The 23,583-nt window shown below is 44.8% G+C and overlaps 1 protein-coding gene across 5 annotated transcripts in view; it reads right to left on the bottom strand.

The window, feature by feature from the left end:
* Positions 1-19,787, bottom strand: part of ATP6V0A1 (ATPase H+ transporting V0 subunit a1) — a 136,650-nt gene extending 116,863 nt beyond the window's left edge. For all 5 annotated transcript variants that reach the window (XM_069751817.1, XM_069751819.1, XM_069751823.1 and 2 more), the window contains exon 1: positions 19,515-19,787. The gene's annotated coding sequence lies outside the window, so the exon portion shown is untranslated. The remainder of the gene's footprint in view (positions 1-19,514) is intronic.
* Positions 19,788-23,583: the final 3,796 nt, after the last annotated feature.

The raw sequence follows: 23,583 nt of genomic DNA, 5'->3' as shown, positions 1-23,583 counted from the left end.
GCTGCCTATGCAATGCAGCATCAATAGTAAAAAGATATGTTTAAAAAATTTTTTAAAAAAGCGCAATATTCTCACCTTCCAGCATCCCGCGCAGCGTTGCCGATGCTCGCAATGCTCCCGGCAGCTGGTGTTCCCAGTAATGCCTTGCAAAGTGACAAGATGACGTCGCTCATCAGAGGTTATTGCAACACAAGGCATTACTGAGAACGCCAGCTGCCGGTAGCATCGCGAGCATCGGCAACGCTGCGCGGGACGCCGAAAGGTGAGAATATTGCGTTTTTTTTGTTGTTTTTTTTTAAACATGGTTTGTGTTGTGTATGCGTTTTTGCAGACGAAAACCGCTGCGAAGATGCATACACAACAGGTGCACATAGCCTCGACGGGTCCGTCAGAAAAACGGGCCCCGTGCACCCGTTTTTTACAATCTGCACAGGATCCGTCATTTCAACATTTTGACGGATCCTGTGCAGATTGTAAAAACGGAAGTGTGAAAGAGGCCTAACCTGTAACAACTATAGGATTATTAATGGATAGGTGTCTTATTGAAACCTCTCCATTACTAAGCCAGGCTTGATGTCACATTTACTATACAAAGGTGTCGTTAACGCCCAAACTATTAGGGTATGTGCACACGCTGCGGATTTTGCTGCGGATTCGCAGCGGTTTCCCATGTGTTTACAGTATAATGTAAACCTATGGGAAACTAAATACTCAGTGCACATGCCGCGGAAATGCAGCGGTTTACATTCCGCAGCATGTCAATTCTTTGTGCGGATTCCGCTGCGGGTTTACACCTGCTCCAATAGAAAATTGCAGGTGTAAACCCGCAGCGGAATCCACAATAGAAACCGCGATAAATCCGCAGGGAAAAAAAAAAAAAATCGCTGCAGTTTTGCACTGCGGATTTATCAAATCCGCTGCGTAAAAATCAGCAGCCATCACAAATACGTGTGCACATACCCTTACCCCACTTGCCACCACGTAGGGCAAGTGGGAAGAGCGAGGCTAAATGCCGGAATTGGGGCATCTAAGGCTAAGTTCACATTTGCATTGGGCAGAGTTGCGGAGGGCTGCATACTTTCTCCGTTGAGACCCACCCACTGACTGCTGCACCTCTTCCATTCAGCTCCGCCTACATGCATCCTGGATACCTATCTTTAACATTGGGCATGCAGATGTATGCGGATGCTTTCGCATGCGTCGTTTTGACGCTGCGTCGACCGCAAAAAAAATGCAACATGCTGCGTTCGATGCAGTTCGGCGCAGTGTCAAAATGACGCATGCGGACGCCTCCGCATACATCCGCATGGCCTGGGTGCCCAATGTTAAAGATAGTTACAGTGGGCAGGGCTTAATGGAGGAAGTATGCAGCCCTCCGTTGCTCTGCCCAACACAAATATGAACACGGCCTTAGAGATGAGCTATTTCTGGGGCGGCTGGGAGCTGGTGTTTGTAGCCGGGGTAGATAATATCCATGGTCACTTCCTAGGCTATTAATATCAGCCCACAGCTGTCTGCTTAGCTTTTTCTGGTTATTAATTATATGAGGACCACACTTTTTTTTTTTTTTTTTTTGGGGGGGGAGGGGGGAGGTTACCTATTTTAATAGCCAGTAAAGGCTAAGTATACAGCTGTGAGCTGATATTAATAGCCTGGGAAGCTCCATGGGTATTACCCCCTTCCCAGGCTATAAACATTGGCCACCAGTCGCTGGCTTTCCTTCTGTCTTTTTTGGAAAATTGCATGGAAGCCCACGCCATTTTTAATAAAAAATATTTAGTTAAAAAAAAGGAAAGGACATTACATATTCCTGTGTGGCCAGTGTCACACTTGCGAGTGTGATGTGAGAAACTCGGCACTTGGGACCGGAGTGTGCGGCTGCATGTATTTCTATGCAGCCGCACACGTCGGTCCGAGTGCTGGCGGCAGCACCAGGTGTTGATGTAAGTTTCTCGCATCACACTTGCAAGTGTGACACCGGCCCGTCACGTACAATGTGACACAAGATTCAACATATGTAAATTAGTACACAGGCGTAGTAGGCTGGGTTCCCGCAGTTATTACGCATGTGACTAATAATTAGATGCGGTTTTACCACATGGGAAATTTAAGCTGCGGAGACTGAGCGTCTCCATATCATAAATAGACATGTTGCGGTCTGAAAAGACGCACAGCATGTCCGTTTACACAGGTCTACTGCCTGTGCCTTTGAACGCATAGTGGAGATGGGATTTCTTGAAATCCCATCCACTATGATGTAACATCTGGCTGCTGCGGGTTAGACGCTGCAGATGTATGCAGCGTCCAACCTGCAGCGTTTAATGACCATGTGCACGTACCCCATCTGCAAATAGGAAATCACTTTTTTTCTTCCCAGAAGCCAACTTTCAATAAGCTTTATTTCAAGTGACAAAAAAAACACAAGTAATGAAAAAAACGCATCAAAAACACATGTAAAAAACGCATCTAAAGGACATGCCAGTGACCTCAGCTGCAGATTTCACCTGCGTCAAATCCTGAACAAATACTAAGCCAATCCTGACTGTGGAAACATACCCTTAATCTTTCGATGCAATTCTCCCTCTGTGCTCCGTGTGGATGACACGTTCTTTGTCATCCACAGTCTCCCCGGCACCGTGCTCCTGTGCAGGTGTATTCTCTGCTGTGACTAGAGCAAAGTACTGCAGTGCTCAGGCACGGGAAAGGTCAAACAGCCCTGACTCGTGCACTGCAGAACTATACTCTACCCTAGTCAGAGAATCCCCTGCACAGGAGCGCGATGCCAGGGATGACATAATGACACAAAATCTACAAAAAGCAAGAAGTAGGTTGGTATCACAAGAGGAAGGGAGGCGCCGGACCAAGACCAGTGCCAACGCTCGGACCAGACCGCCCTGTAGGTGAGTATAATAAAAGCTCCCTTTCTTGTTGGTCAGGGTCTGGGCAGATATACAGAATTATAGAATACTGTATATTGGTCAAATGTGGTGACAGGTTCCCTTTAAGGGATTAAATATTTAGCCCCGCCATGATGCACTGAGCACTGGTACCTGGTTTGAACAGTCATTCTATGCACAGACTTGCTTTAAGCACCACAAAGTGACGTGTACAGTGTGTCTGACAGGTAAGTGATGAGTGTGTGCGCGTGTGTTGTGTTTACCTTGTGTGTCTGCTGTATGCATCCAATCTGTACGGCCAAGTTAATATTTACAATAAGGAATTACATTTCTTCTGTTTTAACAGAGGGTATCTGGGATTTAACAAAAAACAAACAAAATTGTACCCAAGCACTAATAGGCAGGTTGCAACTTACCTGCCTATTGTGCACAGCGTCGTTCTTCCCTGGCACAGAACGGTCACAGACCCTCCAGCCGGGGGGATTCAGAACAAACAGAATTCATGTATTAAATGTATCCATTGCATAAATAATTTGGATGCATAATGGCGCCACATTGATTATTGTGGCTTCCAATAAGTGTCTGTTCTTAGAATAGAATAAAAAGTTCCGAGTACTGCGCCTTTTCTTTCATAAAACCTGCAGTGTGCATGGCCAGCATGTAATGTGTAGGAGCTGGGACTTAGATGCCTTAAGCGGTACCTTCACACTAAGCGACGCTGCAGCGATACCGACAACGATCTCGATCGCTGCAGCGTCGCTGGAGAGCTGTCACACAGACAGCTCTCCAGCGACCAACGATGCCGAGGTCCCCGGTAACCAGGGTAAACATCGGGTTACTAAGCGCAAGGCCGCGCTTAGTAACCCGATGTTTACCCTGGTTACCATCGTAAAAGTAAAAAAAAAAAAACACTACATACTTACCTACCGCTGTCTGTCCCCGGCGCTCTGCTTCCCGCACTGACTGTGAGCACAGCGGCCGGAAAGCAGAGCGGTGACGTCACCGCTCTGCTTCCCGGCTGACCGGCGCTCACAGCCAGTGCAGGAAGCAGAGCGCCGGGGACAGACAGCTGAAGGTAAGTATGTAGTGTTTGTTTTTTTTACTTTTACGATGGTAACCAGGGTAAACATCGGGTTACTAAGCGCAGGGCCGCGCTTAGTAACCCGATGTTTACCCTAGTTACCAGTGAAGACATCGCTGAATCGGTGTCACACACGCCGATTCAGCGATGTCTGCAGGGAGTCCAGCGACGAAAGAAAGTTCTGGACTTCTAGCTCCGACCAACGACATCACAGCAGGATCCTGATCGCTGCTGCGTGTCAAACACAACGATATCGCTATCCAGAACGCTGCAACGTCACGGATCGCTATCGTTATCGTTGTGAAGTTGTTTAGTGTGAAGGTACCTTTACTTAAGCCATCAAAGTACGCCGTATTTACTCTTCCATCACCGGGTAACTTTTTTTCCACCACGTGGGACCTACATGAAATGCTTAAAGCGTAACTATCATTTTACTTTTTTACTTCACAAACCAGTAGCACTCATGAAAAAAAGCAAGCTGTAATATATCTCATAAGAAAGAAAAAAAAGCTTCTTTTCCCACAAACAAAGTACATTTTAATCAATAGATCTTGGAATAATACTAGTTCCACGATTGGATATGTATAAATAAAATGTGCCTGTGCAGAGATAATCTTATACATGTGGCCCTGCTGTGTGCTGTGTAATGGCTGTGTCTGACTGTGCGCGCATACATACACAACAATGGAGTATTTGTCACTACACACATACACTGGGTACAGAATTATTAGGCTAGTGAGAATTTTTTTTCCTAATTTCTATGCAGCTTTTCCAGTTCCAAACTACCGTATATAACCTTAAATGATTATTGGATGAAGCAGAGCAGGTGATGTGTATAATGGGGGAGGGTGCGGACTAAGGTTACAATCCCCCTCATCAAGGAGTACAGAATTATTAGGCAGCTGTTTTACGCAGGCAAAATGGGCCAAAAATTTTACTGACTCTGAAAAGTCAAAAATTGCTGCAAGTCTTATACAGGGATGCTCCACTCTTTACATTGCTAAGGCTATGTGCCCACAACCAGGATATAGCAGCGATTTGGATGCAGCATATTTTTTCTGCATCCAAAATGCTGCGTTCTAATCACGCAGGTAAATGCGCATGTGCTCACTGAATCATGCGGACTTACCGCATCTAATGAATGGCTACGGGAGAGACTAGAGTCTCCGCTGCAGATTATTGACGTGCTGTGGCTCGTACACCCGCAGTTGAGGTTACGCAGCGTCAAATAGAAGCACACTGGTCATGGGATTTCTTTAGATCCCATACACTGTGCTTGTAACCTAGAATGCAGGGTTTTGGACGCAGTGCAGGAGAGCTGCCTCCAAAATGCTGGTATTACGGAACGTGGGCACAAAGCGCAAGATATTGGGGCGTGATCACAGAATATCAAAAGTTGCACTAACAGTTGCACTAACAGCGGCACCCTTGGTCAAAATTACTATGATTGACAACAATTAAGCAAGTTGAAGATTAAATGATCTCTAAAAGACCTTAAGTTAAATAAGACACATTTCCTTTGTATTTTAGGCAAAAGAGAAAAATATTAAATTTTATAAATCTCCAAGGGTGCCCAATGCAAAAGTTTGGGCACCCTTGGAGATTTATGTCCTCAGATAACTTTAACCAAGGTTTCAGACCTTAATTTGCCTGTCAGGGTTAGGCCGGTTTCACACGTCAGTGGCTCCGGTATGTGTGGTGACAGTTTCCTCAGGTACCGCAGACACTGACTCACGTAGACACATTAAAATCAATGTGTCTCTGCACATGTCAGCGTGTTTTCACGGACCGTGTGTCCCTTTGAAAAACACGGAGACATGTCAGTGTTTGTGGGAGCGCACGTATCACACGGACCCATTAAAGTCAATGGGTCCGTGTAAAGCACGCACCGCACACGGATGCTGTCCATGTGCAGTTTGTGTGCCATGCAGGAGACAGCCCTACAGTAAGCGCTGTCCCCCCAGCTTGTGGTGCTGAAGCCTCATTCATTTCTTCTCTCCAGCAGCGTTCGCTGGAGCGAAGGAATGAAAAATCTTTTTTTTTTTTTTTTTTTTTGCGGTGTAAATAAAATTCCCGGTAATCTCCCCCCTCCCACCCCCTGTGCGCCTGCCCGCTGGCATTAAAATACTTACCCAGCTGCCTCAAAGCTTAATCCTCTGAGCATCGCAGCTCTTCCTGTATGAGCGGTCACATGGTGCCGCTTATTACAGTGATGAATATGCGGCTCCACCTCCCATAGGGGTGGAGCCGCATATTCATCACTGTAATGTGCGGCACCACGTGACCGCTCATACAGGACAAGCAGCGACGCTGAGAGGAAGCGCCGAGGGAGCTGGGTAAGTATTTTAATGCCAGCGGGCGGGCGCACAGGGGGTGGGAGGGGGGAGATTACCGGGAACTTTATTTTAAACACACAAAAAAATAACAAAAACAATGATTTCTCATTCCTTCTCTCCAGCGAACGCTGCTGGGAAGAAGGAATTAATTCTGGATTCAGCACCCAAAGCAGGGGACAGCGCTTAACTCTAGCGCTGTCTCCTGCACGGTGCGTGTGGTACCCAGTCGGCACACGGACGGCACAGGCTGCCGCACGTGTGCCACACTGATGTGCCACGTGAGCACACAGACACGGATAACTCCGGTAACGATTTTTTCCGGTACCGGAATTATCTGGACGTGTGGGACAGGCCTTATGGCTTGTTCACTATCATCGTTAGGAAAGGCCAGGTGATGCCAATTTCCCAGTTTTATAAAAATCCAGCCTCCTCTAACCTTGGGCTAAAAAACAGCAGCTATGAGTTCTTCTAAGCAGCTACCTAGCACTCTGAAAATGAAAATGGTGGAAGCCCACAAAGCAAGAGAAGGCTATAAGAAGATAGCAAAGCATTTTCAAGTTACTCTTTCCTCAGTTCGAAATATAATTAAGAAATAGCAGTTAACAGGAACAGTGGGAGGTCAAGATAAAGTCTGGAAGACCAAGCAAAATTTAATTGAGATCTGCTCATAGGATTGCTAGAGAGGCAAATCAGAACCCCTGCTTGACTGCAAAAGACCTTCAGAAAGATTTAGCAGATACTGGAGTTGTGGTACATTGTTCTACTGTACAGAGACAACTGCACAAATATGACCATCATGGAAGAGTCATCAAAAGAAAACCTGATGCATTTTGGAAACAAGTCCAGTGGACGACTGAGGTTAAAATAGAACTCTTTGGCCAAATTGATCAAAGGTATATCTGGAAAAACAAGAGCTCAGAATGTCAAGAAAAGAACATCTTGCAACCACTAAGCATGGGGGTGGATCAATCGTGCTTTGGGGTTGTGCTGCAGCCAATGGCACAGGGAACATATCACAGGTAGAGGGAATAATAGATTAATTAAATTTCAACAAATTCTTGCTGCAAACATAACACCGTCTGTAAAAAAGATGAAGTTGAAGAGAGGATGGTTTCTACAAATGGATAATGATACTAAACACATATCAAAATCCACAATAGATTACCTCAAAAGGTGCAAGCTGAAGGTTTTACAATGGCCCTCACAGTGCTCTGATTATCATTGCAAATCTTTGGCTAGACCTCACAAAAGCAGTACATGCAAGACAACCAAGGAATCTCACAGAACTGTTGAGGGCAGAGCAAAGTACTGCAGTGCGCAGGCGCCGGGAAAGGTCAGAGAGGCCCAGCGCCTGCGCACTGCAGTACTTTGCTCTGCCCTCAAGATGGCAAATCAGTACGCCTGCGCCGAAGCCGCAACAGCAGCAAGGAGGATGACAACATCATATTAAGATGGGAGGCGCCAGACCCGGATCTGCGACGCCCATCGGACCCAGACCGCAGCAGGAACACCCCTGGGTGAGTATAATCTAACTTGATTTTATTATCTTTCAGGTTACATCGGGGGCTTATCTACAGCATTACAGAATGCTGTAGATAAGCCCCTGATTACGGTGGCCGCAGTTTATAGCGGCAAAATGAGGTGACAGATTCCCTTTAACCTACAAAATGGCTTGGTCCTTAAGAGGTTAAATGGGAGATTTATGGTGAAGGAAGACAGTTCACTAGTGATGAGCGAGTGTACTCGTTGCTCGGGTTTTCCCTAGCACGCTCGGGTGGTCTCCGAGTATTTGTGACTGCTCAGAGAGTTAGTTTTCCTTGCCGCAGCTGCATGATTTATGGCTACTAGAGATCTTCATTACATGTGGGAATTCCCTAGCAACCAGGCAACCCCCACATGTGCTCAGGCTGGCTAGCAGCAGTAAATCATGCAGCAGCGTCCGCAAAACCTAAATCTCCAAGCACTAACAAATACTCGGAGGCCACCCGAGCGTGCTAGGGAAAACCAGAGCAACGAGTATACTCGCTCATCACTACAGTCCACCTCTCTGAACTGTGTCTGGGGGGCTGTGGTTGGTGCTGACCAAGAAGTGGATTGTTAACAGATTAAGAAACTCACAGACTCCGTGGATGAAAAGACGAGGACTGTTACTGAAAAGAAGAGGGTCTATATTGGGAACTGAAAGGTGATTAAAATGTATTTTTGTACATTTTCAGTTGTTTGGTTATTATTCACACTTTAACAGATGAAAAATAAATTGTATGGGAAAATTTACTTTTTCAATTAGTTGCTAAATAATTCTGCACTAAAGTTATTCTCCTGAGAAAAAGACAAAACCTAACTTCATTTAAATATTTAGGTTTATTAACCTTTCAGATTGAGTATCAGCACTGTAGTTGGCTGCATCTGTCACTGTACACTACATAGCTATGACGTCTGTAAAGCGCCATGGAATATGATGGAGCTGTATAAGGAAAAATATATATACTACAGATACACACACACACACAAACAGTGAAGAAAATAAGTATTTGACCCCTTACTGATTTTGTAAGTTTGCCCACAGCTGTCTTTAATGCAGGTAACGAGCTGATTAGGAGTGTCTAAGGCCATGTGCACACGTTGCGGATTTTGCTGCGGATCCGCAGCGGTTTTGACGCTGTGGATCTGCAGCAGTTTTCCATGCGTTGTACAGTACCATGTAAACCTATGGAAAACAAAATCCACAGTGCACAAGCTGCGGAAAGAAACGTGCGGAAGCGCAGCGTTGTTTATTCCGCAGCATGTCAATTCTTTGTTCGGATTCCGCAGCGGTTTACACCTGCTCCTCAATAGGAATCCGCACGTGTAAAACCGCAGGTGGAATCCGCACAAAAACCGTGGTAAATCCGTAGGTAATCTGCAGTGCGGTTTACCTGCGGATTTACAAGAACAGTGCGGCAAAATCTGCAGAGATTCCACCTACGTGTGCACATAGCCTAACTGGTCTGTAGAAGCCAGAACTCTTAATGGTTGGTAGGGGATCAAATACTTATTTCTCACTGCCAAATGCATATGAATTTATATACTGTATATACTCGAGTATAAGCTGAGATTTTCAGCCCATTTTTTGGGGGCTGAAAGTCCCCCTCTCGGCTTATACTCGAGTCATACCCGGGGGTCGGCAGGGGAGGAGGAGCGGGGGCTGTGTAATTATACTCACTTACTGCTGGCGCGGTCCCTGCACGTCCCTGCTTCTTCCAGTGCTGCAGATTCTTCCTGTACTGAGCGGTCACATAGAGGTGGAGCCGCATATTCATTACTGTAATGAGCGGTAACTGACAGCTCAATACAGGAAGATGCAGCGCTGGAAGAAGCAGGGACTGCACAGCGCCAGCAGTAGGTGAGTATACGGGGAGGGGAGCACTGCGCGATATTTACCGCTCCTCGTTCCGATGCGGCTCCGTCTTAATCGTCCTCTGGCTGTGACGCTCAGGTCAGAGGGTGCGGTGATGTAGTCCGTGCGCACCCTCTGCTGAATATCAGTGCTGAAGACTGAGCCGCACGAGGAGGAGGTAAATATTGAAAGTGCCGGGGGTCCTGAGCAAAGAGAGGCGAGTATGTGATGATTTTTTTTTTTAGCACAGCAAAAGCATATGGGGCAAGTGACTGTATGGAGCATCTTATGGGGCCATAACGCTTGTGCAGCATTATATGGGGCAAGTGACTGTATGGAGCATCTTATGGGGCCATAACACTTGTGCAGCACTATATGGGGCAAGTGAATTAATAAAATAACACAGTACACCCACAGTAGGTTTAAAATGATTTTCCTATCCCTTTATATAGGAGATATATAGATTAAAAATAAAAGAATATAGTAAACCACCAGGGTGCGCTGTGCCCGATTGTAGTGGAAACCACTACATAAGTGAGGCTAAAGACAAGGCAATACCACACGGACCAAAAAAGGAAAATATATACAAGGCACGGGAATATTAAAATATGGCTTTATTAAAAGGAATGCCAAATGTTACATAATCAAAAAATATTTAAAAACATAAACACTTCCACGTGACAACAGGATTATACGGCTATATATATTCACCAGCACTCTAACCTCCAATTTTACCAGGATTCAAATATTTAGGCTGTACAAGAGGGGGGTTTGGGGGGGGGGGGGGGGAAATAAAATAAAATGAATAATGTGCAAAATCTGCTCATATAAAGTGAATAAGTGCTTTGTAAGACCAATACGATTTAGCACATATACAGGGCGCATAGAAGGTGTATAAAACCTTTATAAAGATATATATTATTGCACATGAAAAAACCTAAAACCACAATCAATATGTGTAAAAATGTGGGGAAGGGGGTATAATACCCCTGTTATTTAAATAAAAGTTGGTTTACATAAAGTGCAAAATACAAGGTGCAGTAGAAAAAGTGATAGTGTGCCAGAATCTTACTCCAAGTGAATAAAAACCACCTTTGCAGAGAGCTACCATAGGGAAAAACAATGGCGTCCGCCTAAATTAGCATATAGCACTGTGCAGCTGTACGGCCAAAAATATAATAGTCACATATACCTGGGGAGGGGGGGGCTCTGTTCCTGGGTACGCGCTGACACAGGAACAGAGCCCCCCCCCTCCCCAGGTATATGTGACTATTATATTTTTGGCCGTACAGCTGCACAGTGCTATATGCTAATTTAGGCGGACGCCATTGTTTTTCCCTATGGTAGCTATCTGCAAAGGTGGTTTTTATTCACTTGGAGTAAGATTCTGGCACACTATCACTTTTTCTACTGCACCTTGTATTTTGCACTTTATGTAAACCAACTTTTATTTAAATAACAGGGGTATTATACCCCCTTCCCCACATTTTTACACATATTGATTGTGGTTTTAGGTTTTTTCATGTGCAATACCGGTTTTTACGTACCGGTAATAGGATTTTACAGAGTCCACGACAGCACCCACAACGAGAGAGGGGATCCGCCCACCTTCCGGACAGGAACCTACAGGTTAAAAAGGGGCGGTCCCCCTCGCCCTCCAGTTTGTGTTCCAGAGTACAAGGGATACCTCCAATGAATCAGTACATGACAATATTATCTTAAACATTACTAAATACCACCACCTCTATAGAGTGATCTCTAAGGCACACCTTCCAACAGAGTGCAGGAATAAGTAGCTAAATACGGGGGGGAATGTATGGGTGCTGTCGTGGACTCCGTAAAATCCTATTACCGGTACGTAAAAAACGGTTTTCCTATCGCCACGACAGCACCCACAACGAGAGACTTTCAAAGACTATTTAACTGGGAGGGACCACAGCACTAAGTACTGAACGGCCAAACTGTAAGCTGGAATTAGCAGATAGATCAAGGCGATTGTGCTTATAAAAGGTGGAAGGTGATGACCAAGTTGCCGCCTTACATATCATTTCAATGGGGACATCTGCCTTCTCCGCCCAGGATGATGCCATAGCCCGAGTGGAGTGCGCCCTGATGCCTTCTGGTGGTGTTACTCCCCTGGCAGAGTAAGCAAGACATATCGCTTCTCTAATCCATCTAGCAATAGAGTTCTTCGTGACACCAGAACCCTTTTTCCGATTCTGGAAAGAAACAAACAGAGCCCTACTCTGCCTCCAGCTTTGTGTCCTATCCAAGTATTCTAATATCGCCCTCTTTACATCTAGGGTATGATATTTTTTCTCCTCTTCTGAACCTGGATTTTCATAGAAAGATGGTAAATAAATCTCCTGACTTCTATGAAATTTAGTTGCTACTTTTGGCAAGTATGCAGGATCAGGTTTTAAGACAATCTTATCTTGGAGAATTATTAGATAGGGAGGATCTACTGATAACGCATGTATATCACTGACCCTCCTGGCAGATGTTAATGCTAAAAGTAGAGCTGTTTTTAAGGTTAAATTTTTCATTGAAATAGAGTCTAATGGCTCGAAAGGAGGTTCAGTCAACACCTCAAGCACCAAATTTAAATCCCAAGGGGGTATTCTTACAATATGGATTGGGTTAGAACGCTGACATGCCTTAATAAACCTAGCAACCCATCTATTACCAGCTATATCACTGTTATATAGAGCTCCCAAGGCTGAAACATGAACTCTTAAGGCCCCTTCACATTAAGCGACGCTGCAGCGATACCGACAAAGATCCGGATCGCTGCAGCGTCGCTGTTTGGTCGCTGGAGAGCTGTCACACAGACAGCTCTCCAGCGACCAACGATGCCGGTAACCAGGGTAAACATCGGGTAACTAAGCGCAGGGCCGCGCTTAGTAACCCGATGTTTACCCTGGTTACCATCCTAAAAGTAAAAAAAAAACAAACACTACATACTTACCTACCGCTGTCTGTCCTCCAGCGCTGTGCTCTGCACTCCTCCTGTACTGTCTGTGTGAGCACAGCGGCCGGAAAGCAGAGCGGTGACGTCACCGCTCTGCTTTCTGGCTGACCGACGCTCACAGCCAGTACAGGAGGAGTGCAGAGCACAGCGCTGGAGGACAGACGGCTGTAGGCAAGTATGTACTGTTTGTTTTTTTTTACTTTTAGGATGGTAACCAGGGTAAACATCGGGTTACTAAGCGCGGCCCTGCGCTTAGTTACCCGATGTTTACCCTGGTTACCAGTGAAGACATCGCTGGATCGGTGTCACACACGCCGATCCGTGTCACACACGCCGATCCAGCGATGTCAGCAGGAGTCCAGCGACGAAATAAAGTTCTGGACTTTATTCAGCGACCAACGATCTCCCAGCAGGGGCCTGATCGTTGGTCGCTGTCACACAGAACGATTTTATTAACGATATCGTTGCTACGTCACAAAAAGCAATGATATCGTTAACAATATCGTTATGTGTGAAGGTACCTTTAGAGTGTTGACTGCTAAACCCAATTCCCAGCCTTTCTGAAGGAATTCTAAAATAGCTGAAATCGGAGCCTTGTTTCCTAATGGTGGCTGATAAAACATAAGGAATTTCTTCCAAATTTTTGTATAGATCTTCGTAGTGACCTCCTTTCTGCTTTTCAATAAGGTGGCTATTAAAGCATTAGAGAACCCCCTCTCCCTCAGAATCTCCCTCTCAAGTTCCAAGCCGTTAAGTGAAGAGTCTCCAAATTTGGATGACGAAATGGACCTTGAGAAAGGAGTTCCGGAACTACTGGCAACACCCAGGGATCGGACACAGACATTGTCCTGAGGAGAGAGAACCAAGGCCTCCTGGGCCAAAAGGGGGCGATTAGAATCACTCTGGCTCTTTCCTCCCGGATCTTTCTGAGAACTATCGGAATCAGACACATTGGGGGAAAGGCATATGCCAGCTGGAAGTCCCAACGGACACGAAGGGAATCCACTATGAACGGTTGGTCTGCTATGTGTAAGGATGCGAACCTCCTGACCTTCCTGTTCTTCCTCGTGGCAAATAGATCTATTATCGGTAATCCCCACAGATTGACTATCTGATCGAATATCTGTTGGTTTAGGGACCACTCTCCCTGACGAAGGGAATGGCGACTGAGATAGTCCGCCTCTATATTGAGTTCCCCTTTTATATGAACTGCCGACAGGGATTGTAAGTGATTCTCGGCCAGAGACAATATCTGTGCTGTAGTGGTCATTAGGGATCGTGACCTTGTCCCCCCCTGATGATTGATGTATGCTACCACAGTCATATTGTCTGTTTGTATCTGTACATGCGAATTCCTCAGGGATGGTAGTAAGCAAAGAAGAGCCTGATTGACTGCAGCAAGCTCTCTTAGATTTGAGGAATTCTGGGACTCTTGAATCGACCATCGCCCTTGGGTTAGAATGTCTCCCATATGGGCTCCCCAACCGAACGGGCTGGCATCTGTTGTAACTACATTGTCCGGAGTGATGGTCCAGAGAACTCCTTTTGACAAATGTGCTAGATTGAGCCACCATCTTAGATTGTGAAGAGTGGCGGGTGATAATTTGAACTTTCTGCTTAGAGCACCGTGAAGATCTTTCTCTGCTTGAAGAACTTCGTATTGAAGCATTCGGGTATGAGCCTGAGCCCATCTCACCGCCGATATACACGCAGTCAAAGATCCCAGTAGAGAGTAGAGACATTGCGTCTCTTAGACTTAAGTTTGGAACTTCCCTTACGGCCGTGATCCTTTGAATGATCTTCTGCTTCTTGTCTTCTGGTAGGAAGGATGACTGATCTTCTGAGTCTAGAAGAACTCCTAGGAACATTTGACGTCTTCTGGGTTCCAGTTTTGACTTTTCCCAGTTGATAATCCATCCGAGTTCCTGTAGGGATGATATTATGGCATTTACCCTAGACGTACACTGAGCAATTGAATTTCCAACTATCAAAAAATCGTCTAGATAGGGCACTACAAGGGTTTCCTTTTCCCTGATATGGGCCATTACTTCCGAAACAACCTTTGTAAAAACTCTAGGTGCCATGGACAGGCCAAAGGGCATTGCCAAAAATTGAAAATGTTTAATCTGATGGTTTACCCATACTGCCATACTGAGGAATTGCTGGTGATTTCTGTGAACTGGAAGATGGTAGTACGCATCTTTTAGATCCAAGACCGACATGTAGCACCTAGGAAACAAAAGCTTAGTTGTTGATTTAATGGATTCCATCTTAAAAGCGTGGTACTGAAGATATTTATTTAATTTACGTAAATTTATGATAGTCCTAAAGGACCCATCAGGTTTAGAGATTAAGAATAGCGGAGAATAAAAACCCGTCTTCTCCTGATGTTTTGGTACTTCTTCAATAACTCGCTTTGTAAGCAATTGTTGAATCTCTAATTCTAAGGCCTGTTGTTGGGCCGGAGTGTCCAGTGATGTTACTACAAAATGATTTGGGGGAGTTCTCAAAAATTCTAATTTTAACCCTGACTCAACTACCCCCATTATCCAGGCACTAGAAGTTATTTTTCTCCATTCTTCTGAGAAGAACCTTAGTCTTCCCCCTACTGGTAGATCTGTTCTATCTGTAATTACGCCTACGTCTTGAGAAAGATGAAGGGTTCTTATAGTATCCACCTTTCTTCTTTTGATCCGACGTTTCCCAGTCACGATTATATCCCTGTTGGTCTGACTGGAATTTTCTGAAGGGCATGCGTCTCCGGAAGGCATTCCTAAAAGTGGGATTAAATGTTTTAGGAAATCCCTTCTTTCTGTCTTCTGCCTTTGCCAGGATGTCATCCAGCACCGAGCCGAATAGGTACTCACCCCTACATGGAATGGAGCACAATTTGGCTTTTGCCTGAGCATCCCCCTTCCAGGTCTTTAGCCAAAGTGCCCGTCGGGCTGCATTTGAGAGACCCGCCGATCTTGCAGCCAATTTCAGGGAATCAATCGAGGCATCGAGGCATCCGCTAGATAAGCCACTCCTTCCCTGACCTGAGACAGGGAGTTTAACAATTTATCCCTGGGTACTTTTGCTTTAAGCTGTTCCTCCAGCTGAGTCACCCAGACCATAACTGATCTTGCCGTACAGGTGCCTGCGATTGCGGGCTTAAAGGCTCCAGATGATGCTTCCCACACCTTCTTAAGGAGCATGTCAGCCTTCCTGTCTGAAGGATCTTTAAGGAGTCCTACATCCTCTAATGGTAGCGAGGCTGTTTTCGAGGTAGAGGCTACTGCCGCATCTACTTTTGGGATCTTCATCCACTGGGATAAGGTGTCATCCTCAAAGGGGTACCTTCTTTTTGCGGCTGAAGGTAAGAACCCTTTATCCAGCTTGTCCCACTCCCGTTTGACCAAATCTTTAATGGTATCTACCACCGGGAAAGCTTTGCGACTTCTCTGGCTCAGCCCTGCGAACATGATCTCCTGGGTTGTTTTCGGTTCTTTACTCTCAGCCACACCCATAGTCGCATGGACTGCCTTAATTAAAGTCTCCATATTATCGGTGGCAAAGGAAGGCCTTCCCTCCTCATCTGAGGAGGATGGTGATGAACTCTCCGAGCACTCGCCCTCTTGCAACGAAGGGCTGGAATCGGATACCATTTCCATACTACTCTTCTCATGCCGCTTAGATTTAAGGGAAGATTTTATTTCTTCCCTAATTACTTCCCTCAAATCCGATACACGGAGGGGGGCCTCTTCCGCTAACGTACGGCATATACACGTCTGACATAATTTCTTTACATAGGTGTCAGGTAGTGGCTCCGTGCATAACGCACACTGCTTATGTTTAGACTTTAAGACCTTCTTCCCCTATAACAAAGCATAGTATAGAAGACAATTGTATCAGCCAGTGGCTCAGATATAACACTCACCACTGCTGATGAAATTAGAGTACCGGTTTCTGAGGGGGTGAGGTGCGACGTGACGTCGGGTTGTCAGGGTCCTGCTGCCCGCGTGCCACATCTCCATTACGAGATCCGCTGCTCCTCCTCTGATCTCCTAACTGTCGGTGTTCGGCGTCTCCTGTGTAAGACATGTTGCCGCACACCACTCACCAAGCGCTGCCTTCTTTTCAAAGGTCCCGCGCTCCTCCTCCCGGCCTCCTCCGGAAGTCGTTAGATCACTTCCGGGTCATAAGCGCCGACCTGCTCCCGCAGCGTCGCGCGCGTGTGGACGACCCAGGGCGGCGTGCCTTCCCCCGGGAACGCCACTTCGAACGCTTGGCCATGCCGCTCCTTGCCAGACGAGGGGGGAAGCTGAACACAGGACTTCCCCCGACGCTGCTTCCGGGCCCCCGACTCTGCCGTTCTCACCTGGACACCGCACAGAGGCTTGGCGGACCCGGGTAGGTGAACGAGACCTGTAGGCTCCCGCCGTCCGGACAGGAACCCAAACTGGAGGGCGAGGGGGACCGCCCCTTTTTAACCTGTAGGTTCCTGTCCGGAAGGTGGGCGGATCCCCTCTCTCGTTGTGGGTGCTGTCGTGGCGATAGGAAAAATATATATCTTTATAAAGATTTTATACACCTTCTATGCGCCCTGTATATGTGCTAAATCGTATTGGTCTTACAAAGCACTTATTCACTTTATATGAGCAGATTTTGCACATTATTCATTTTATTTTATTTCCCCCCCCCCCCAAACCCCCCTCTTGTACAGCCTAAATATTTGAATCCTGGTAAAATTGGAGGTTAGAGTGCTGGTGAATATATATAGCCGTATAATCCTGTTGTCACGTGGAAGTGTTTATGTTTTTAAATATTTTTTGATTATGTAACATTTGGCATTCCTTTTAATAAAGCCATATTTTAATATTCCCGTGCCTTGTATATATTTTCCTTTTTTGGTCCGTGTGGTATTGCCTTGTCTTTAGGGGCAAGTGAATGTATAGAGCATCTTATGGGGCCATTACGCTTGTGCAGCACTATATGGGGCAAGTGACTGTATGGAGCATCTTATGGGGTCATAACGTTTGTACAGCACTATATAGGGCAAATATCTCTATGGAGCATCTTATGGGGCCCTTATTACCCTTTATGCAGGGTATATGGGGCATATTTTAATATGGAGCATCTAATGGGGCCCATCAAACTTTATGGAGCATTATATGGGGCTCCTGATTCAATATGGATATTCAAAAACACAACCTACTGATGTCTCAATTAATTTTAGTTTTATTGGTATCTATTTTTACTTTTGAAATTTACCGGTAGCTGCTGCATTTCCCACCCTAGGCTTATACTCGAGTCATTAAGTTTTCCCAGTTTTTTGTGGCAAAATTAGGGGGGGGGTCGGCTTATACTCGGGTCGGCTTATACTCGAGTATATACAGTAGTTTATACAATGTGAGTTTCTGGATTTTATTTTTGATGTTCTATCTCTCAATGTTAAAATTAACCTATCCTTAAAATTATAGACTGTTCATGTCATTGTCAGTGGGCAAACTTACAAAATCAGCAAGGGATCAAATGTATGTATGTATGTACAGTATGTATGTACAGTATGTATATTATAATAATAATATTATATTGCCTTGCAATGTTTTAATTTCCTGTTCTGTCCAGATGTCACTGTATCCCAGAATTCCAAGATGGGTGTCTCAATATGGAAACTGCTGCTGGTACCAATATATTGTGCGGTACCACCAGCCGAACACTGTCGCACCACACTCACACATGCAGTCTTTTACGCGGTACCACCAAGGAACAGCGTCGCGAACACGCCACCGCTGGGATCAGCCGAATGATTCACTGACTGCCACCATCTTTGTACAGGAGGAGCGCATGCGCAGTTTTAATGTGACCGCCACTGTCTGTCTACACAAAGATAGCGGTGGTCTGATTTACTGCACCTGATTTACACACACACTATATATGTAAGTGTGTATGTACATATAAGCACAACAAAGATTATATATATAATACACACATACACACACACCGTATATAAATATATTTGCACATACACACACGTACATATCATTAGCGCAGGGGTCCAAGAAGTAAGGGGGCTCTTTTCATGCAAGTGCATATGTGCATTAAGAGGACTGCTAAGGGCCCATATATTGTTCTTACAAAGGGGCTGCTTCTGCCTGTGTCCGCCCGTAGAGCATACAGGCAACCAGTATCGGACTGGGATGATATGGGCCCACCAATAACATTGACTTTTGAGGGGTCCACTTTTCACCTGCATGCAAATATTATACTACCTTCGTTCACAAATGTACCTATATCTCTATATAATAATAAACTGGGTAGCGTGGTTAATGAATGATGAGATGCTGCTTTTTTCTGTACAGAGCGATTCAAGTGAATTATGCCAAGTACTGCCCATACAGTGGGGTTGGGGTCCAGATCTACACCGGGGCCCACCGGGGGATTCCCCTGTTACCCTGTGGGCCAGTCCGAACCTACAGGCACATATAAACACATAGTTATGGCTGTATCTGTCAGTTTACACGTATGTACGTACGCATGCACCTACACTCTATAAATGTATAGATACATAACTAGGCTGTATCTGTCACTGCGCGCACACATACATATATACACGCACAGCCATGACACTGTACACCATATACAGACATATACACGCCACGACACTGTAATATATTATACATGTACACTATATACAGACACATATCCACACAGTACGCTATATACAGGCTGACAGCAGCAGATGAGCCTGTCCTGTGTGTACACCACATATTACTGCAGCAGCCTCTGTATAACGCCATACACATCACTCAGCTGCCGTCTGACATTCCCCATTTCTCCCCGTTCGTCCCCTTATTCCATAACCCCCTACCTTGTAGATGAGCGCTCAGCATCAGCTGCCCCTTCCTCCTCCTTGTGCCTGGAGACTAACCCAGTGACGTCACTGTCACGTCACCACCAGGAGAGCCAGGTGATGAGGCTCTTTAAGACGTTTTCCAGCTTCGTATAGTGATAAAAGAACACGAAGGTTTGTGTCACAGACGTCTAAGCTGCCATTATACTCCCTCCACTTGGCTGAACTAAATGACGATTCGTGCTGCCCATAACGAACATGGCCGCGGATGACAGCCGTTGTCTGTCACGTGACACGTTATCCTGGTGGAATGGGGGAAGGGACTATGCCGCAGTGAGGAGGGCGGGGTCACGTGACTCGCAGTGTGCTCATGAAGGTGTAGCTGCGCCCTGAGTGAGGCGCTCTGTGTGACGTGTGTCTGCTGTACATGAACTACACCTAGAAGGAGCTTAGTACTAATAACTGCAGGGACATGGCCGGTACAGAGCTCAGTCACATGAGGGCGCCTGCCCATGGCTCAGAACAGGTGTTGTCTTACCAACCACATCCCTAGGATGTGCCATCACACCCAACTGCCATGGGCAGTAGTTATGGCGCCCGAGCCAAAATTCTGTCAGAAATTGCTTCAAATATAAACTTCATATTTATAAAAACACTAGCTGAAGAGCCCGGCGTTGTCTGGGCATAGTAAATATCTGTGGTTAGTTATAGCACGTCACTTCTCTTATTTTCCCATCACGCCTCTCATTTTCCCAATCACATCTTTCATTTTCTCCCTCACACCTCTCATTTTCTCCCTCACATCTCTCCCTCACATCTCTCATTTTCTCCCTCACCCCTTTCATTCCCCGCTAACACTTGTGATTTCAACCGCACATCTGTCATTTTCCGATCACTCCACTATTTTCCCTCACTCCTCTCATTTTGCACTCACACCTTTTCATTTTCACCTCACACCTCTCATTTTCACCTCAGTATGTACATGTTTGTCATCTCCCTTATATATAGTATACACCTGTATGTCATCTCCTGTATATAGTATATACCTGTATGTCATCTCAATACCTGCTGTGTGTCATCTCCCCTGTATATAGTATATACCTGTATGTCATCTATATATAGTATGTACCTGTATGTCATCTCCTCCTGTATATAGTACATACCTGTGTGTCATCTCCCCTGTATATAGTATATATCTGTGTGTAATCTCCTGTATATAGTATATACCTGTATGTCATCTTCTATATATAACATATACCTGTATGTCATCTCCTCCTGTATATAGTATATACCTGTGTGTCATCTCTCCTGTATATAGTATATATCTGTGTCATCTCCCCTGTATATAGTATATACCTGTATGTCATCTTCTATATATAGCATATACCTGTATGTCATCTCCTCTTGTATATAGTATATATCTGTGTGTCATCTCCCCTGTATATAGTATATACCTGTATGTCATCTTCTATATATAGCATATACCTGTATGTCATCTCCTCTTGTATATAGTATATATCTGTGTGTCATCTCCCCTGTATATAGTATATACCTGTGTGTCATCTCCTCCTGTATTAGGCCTCGTTCACACGTTATTTGCTCAGTATTTTTACCTCAGTATTTGTAAGCTAAATTGGCAGCCTGATAAATCCCCAGCCAACAGGAAGCCCTCCCCCTGGCAGTATATATTAGCTCACACATACACATAATAGACAGGTCATGTGACTGACAGCTGCCATATTTCCTATATGGTACATTTGTTGCTCTTGTAGTTTGTCTGCTTATTAATCAGATTTTTATTTTTGAAGGATAATACCAGACTTGTGTGTGTTTTAGGGCGAGTTTCGTTTGTCAAGTTGTGTGTGTTGAGTTGCGTGTGGCGACATGCATGTAGCGACTTTTGTGAGATGAGTTTTGTGTGGGGACATGCGTGTAGCAACTTTTTGTGTGTCGAGTTGCATGTGACAGGTTAGTTTAGCAAGTTGTGTGCAGCAAGTTTTGCACATGCCAAGTTTTGCGTGTGGCGAGTTTTGTGTGTGGTGCCTTTTTGAGTATGTGCAAGTTTTGTGTGAGGCAACTTTTGCATGTGTTGCAACTTTTGTGCATGTGGCAATTTTTCCGCGTGTGCAAGTTTTGCATGTGACGAGTTTTCCATGAGGTGAGTTTTGCACTTGTGGCGAGTTTTGCGTGAGCCTATTTTTTGCATGTGGCGAGTTTTGAGCGGCGACTTTTGACTGTGCAAAATATTGTGGCTGTAGCTGCGACGGTGCAGAAGCCAATCCCGGACATACACACACACACATACAAACATTCAGCTTTATATATTAGATTTTTTACACTTTTATATGTTCAAAATGGCTGTGGCTAAGAGGAGACATAGGATGCATCAAATGTGCGCTATTTCTGAAGCAAATTATTTATGTGTGCCATTAGGAAAAGTAATAGTCCTCTATTGGACTATGGCCAATATGCCTGCCAGACTGGCCCACCTTTATAAATCACTAGGTTTATATGTTGTCAAAGGATTAACCCCTTAGTGACAGAGCCAATTTGGTACTTAATGACCGAGCCAATTTTTGCAATTCTGACCACTGTCACTTTATGAGGTTATAACTCTGGAACGCTTCAACGGATCCCGCTGATTCTGAGATTGTTTTTTCGTGACATATTGTACTTCATGTTAGTGGTAACATTTCTTCGATATTACTTGCGATTATTTATGAAAAAAACGGAAATATGGCGAAAATTTTTAAAATTTTGCAATTTTCAAACTTTGTATTTTTATGCCCTTAAATCAGAGAGATATGTCATGAAAAATAGTTAATAAATTACATTTCCCACATGTCTACTTTACATCAGCACAATTTTGGAAACAAAATTTTTTTTTGTTAGGGAGTTATAAGGGTTAAAAGTTGACCAGCAATTTCTCATTTTTACAACACCATTTTTTTTTAGGGACCACATCACATTTGAAGTCATTTTGAGGGGTCTATATGATAGAAAATAATGAAGTGTGACACCATTCTAAAAACTACACCCCTGAAGGTTCTCAAAACCACATTCAAGAAGTTTATTAACCCTTTACGTGCTTCACAGGAACTGAAACAATGTGGAAGGAAAAAATTAACATTTACCTTTTTTTTGCAAACATCTTAATTCAGAACCATTTTTTTTTTTTCACAAGTGTAAAAACAGAAATGTAACCATAAATTTTGTTATGCAATTTATCCTGAATACGCCAATACCCCATATGTGGGGGTAAACCACTGTTAGGACGCACCGCAGAACTTAGAAGTGAAGGAGCGCCGTTTGACTTTTTCAATGCAGAATTGGCTGGAATTGAGATCGGACACCATGTCACATTTAGAGAGCCCCTGATGTGCCTAAACAGTGGAAACTCCCCACAAGTGACACCATTTTGGAAACTAGACCCCTTAAGGAACTTATCTAGATGTGTGGTGAGTACTTTGAACCCCCAAGTGCTTCACAGAAGTTTATAACGTAGAGCCGTGAAAATAAAAAATCGCTTTTCTTTACACAAAAATGATCTTTTCGCCCACAAATTCTTATTTTCACAAGGGTAACAGGAGAAATTAGACCACAAAAGTTGTTGAGCAATTTCTCCTGAGTACGCTGATACCCAATATGTGGGGGTAAACAACTGTTAGGGCGCACCGCAGAGCTTGGAAGAGAAGGAGTGCCGTTTTACTTTTTCAATGTAGAATTGGCTGGAATTGAGATTGGACGCCATGTCGCGTTTGGAGAGCCCCTGATGTGCCTAAACAGTGGAAACCCCCCACAAGTGACACCATTTTGGAAACTAGACCCCTTAAGGAACTTATCTAGATGTGTGGCGAGCACTTTGAACCCCCATGTGCTTCACAGAAGTTTATAACGTAGAGCCGTGAAAAAAAAAATTGCATTTTTTCTACAAAAATGATCTTTTTGCCCACAAATTTTTATTTTCACAAGGGTAACAGGAGAAATTAGACCACTAAAGTTGTTGTGCAATTTCTCCTGAGTACGTCGATACCCAATATGTGGGGGTAAACCACTGTTTGGGCGCACCGCAGAGCTTGGAAGAGAA

Source organism: Ranitomeya imitator, chromosome 2 (genome assembly GCF_032444005.1).
Source record: "Ranitomeya imitator isolate aRanImi1 chromosome 2, aRanImi1.pri, whole genome shotgun sequence".
In the NCBI taxonomy this organism is placed as follows: domain Eukaryota; kingdom Metazoa; phylum Chordata; class Amphibia; order Anura; family Dendrobatidae; genus Ranitomeya; species Ranitomeya imitator.
Note: the sequence above shows the minus strand (reverse complement) of the source record. Positions and strands in the feature narration are given on the sequence as shown.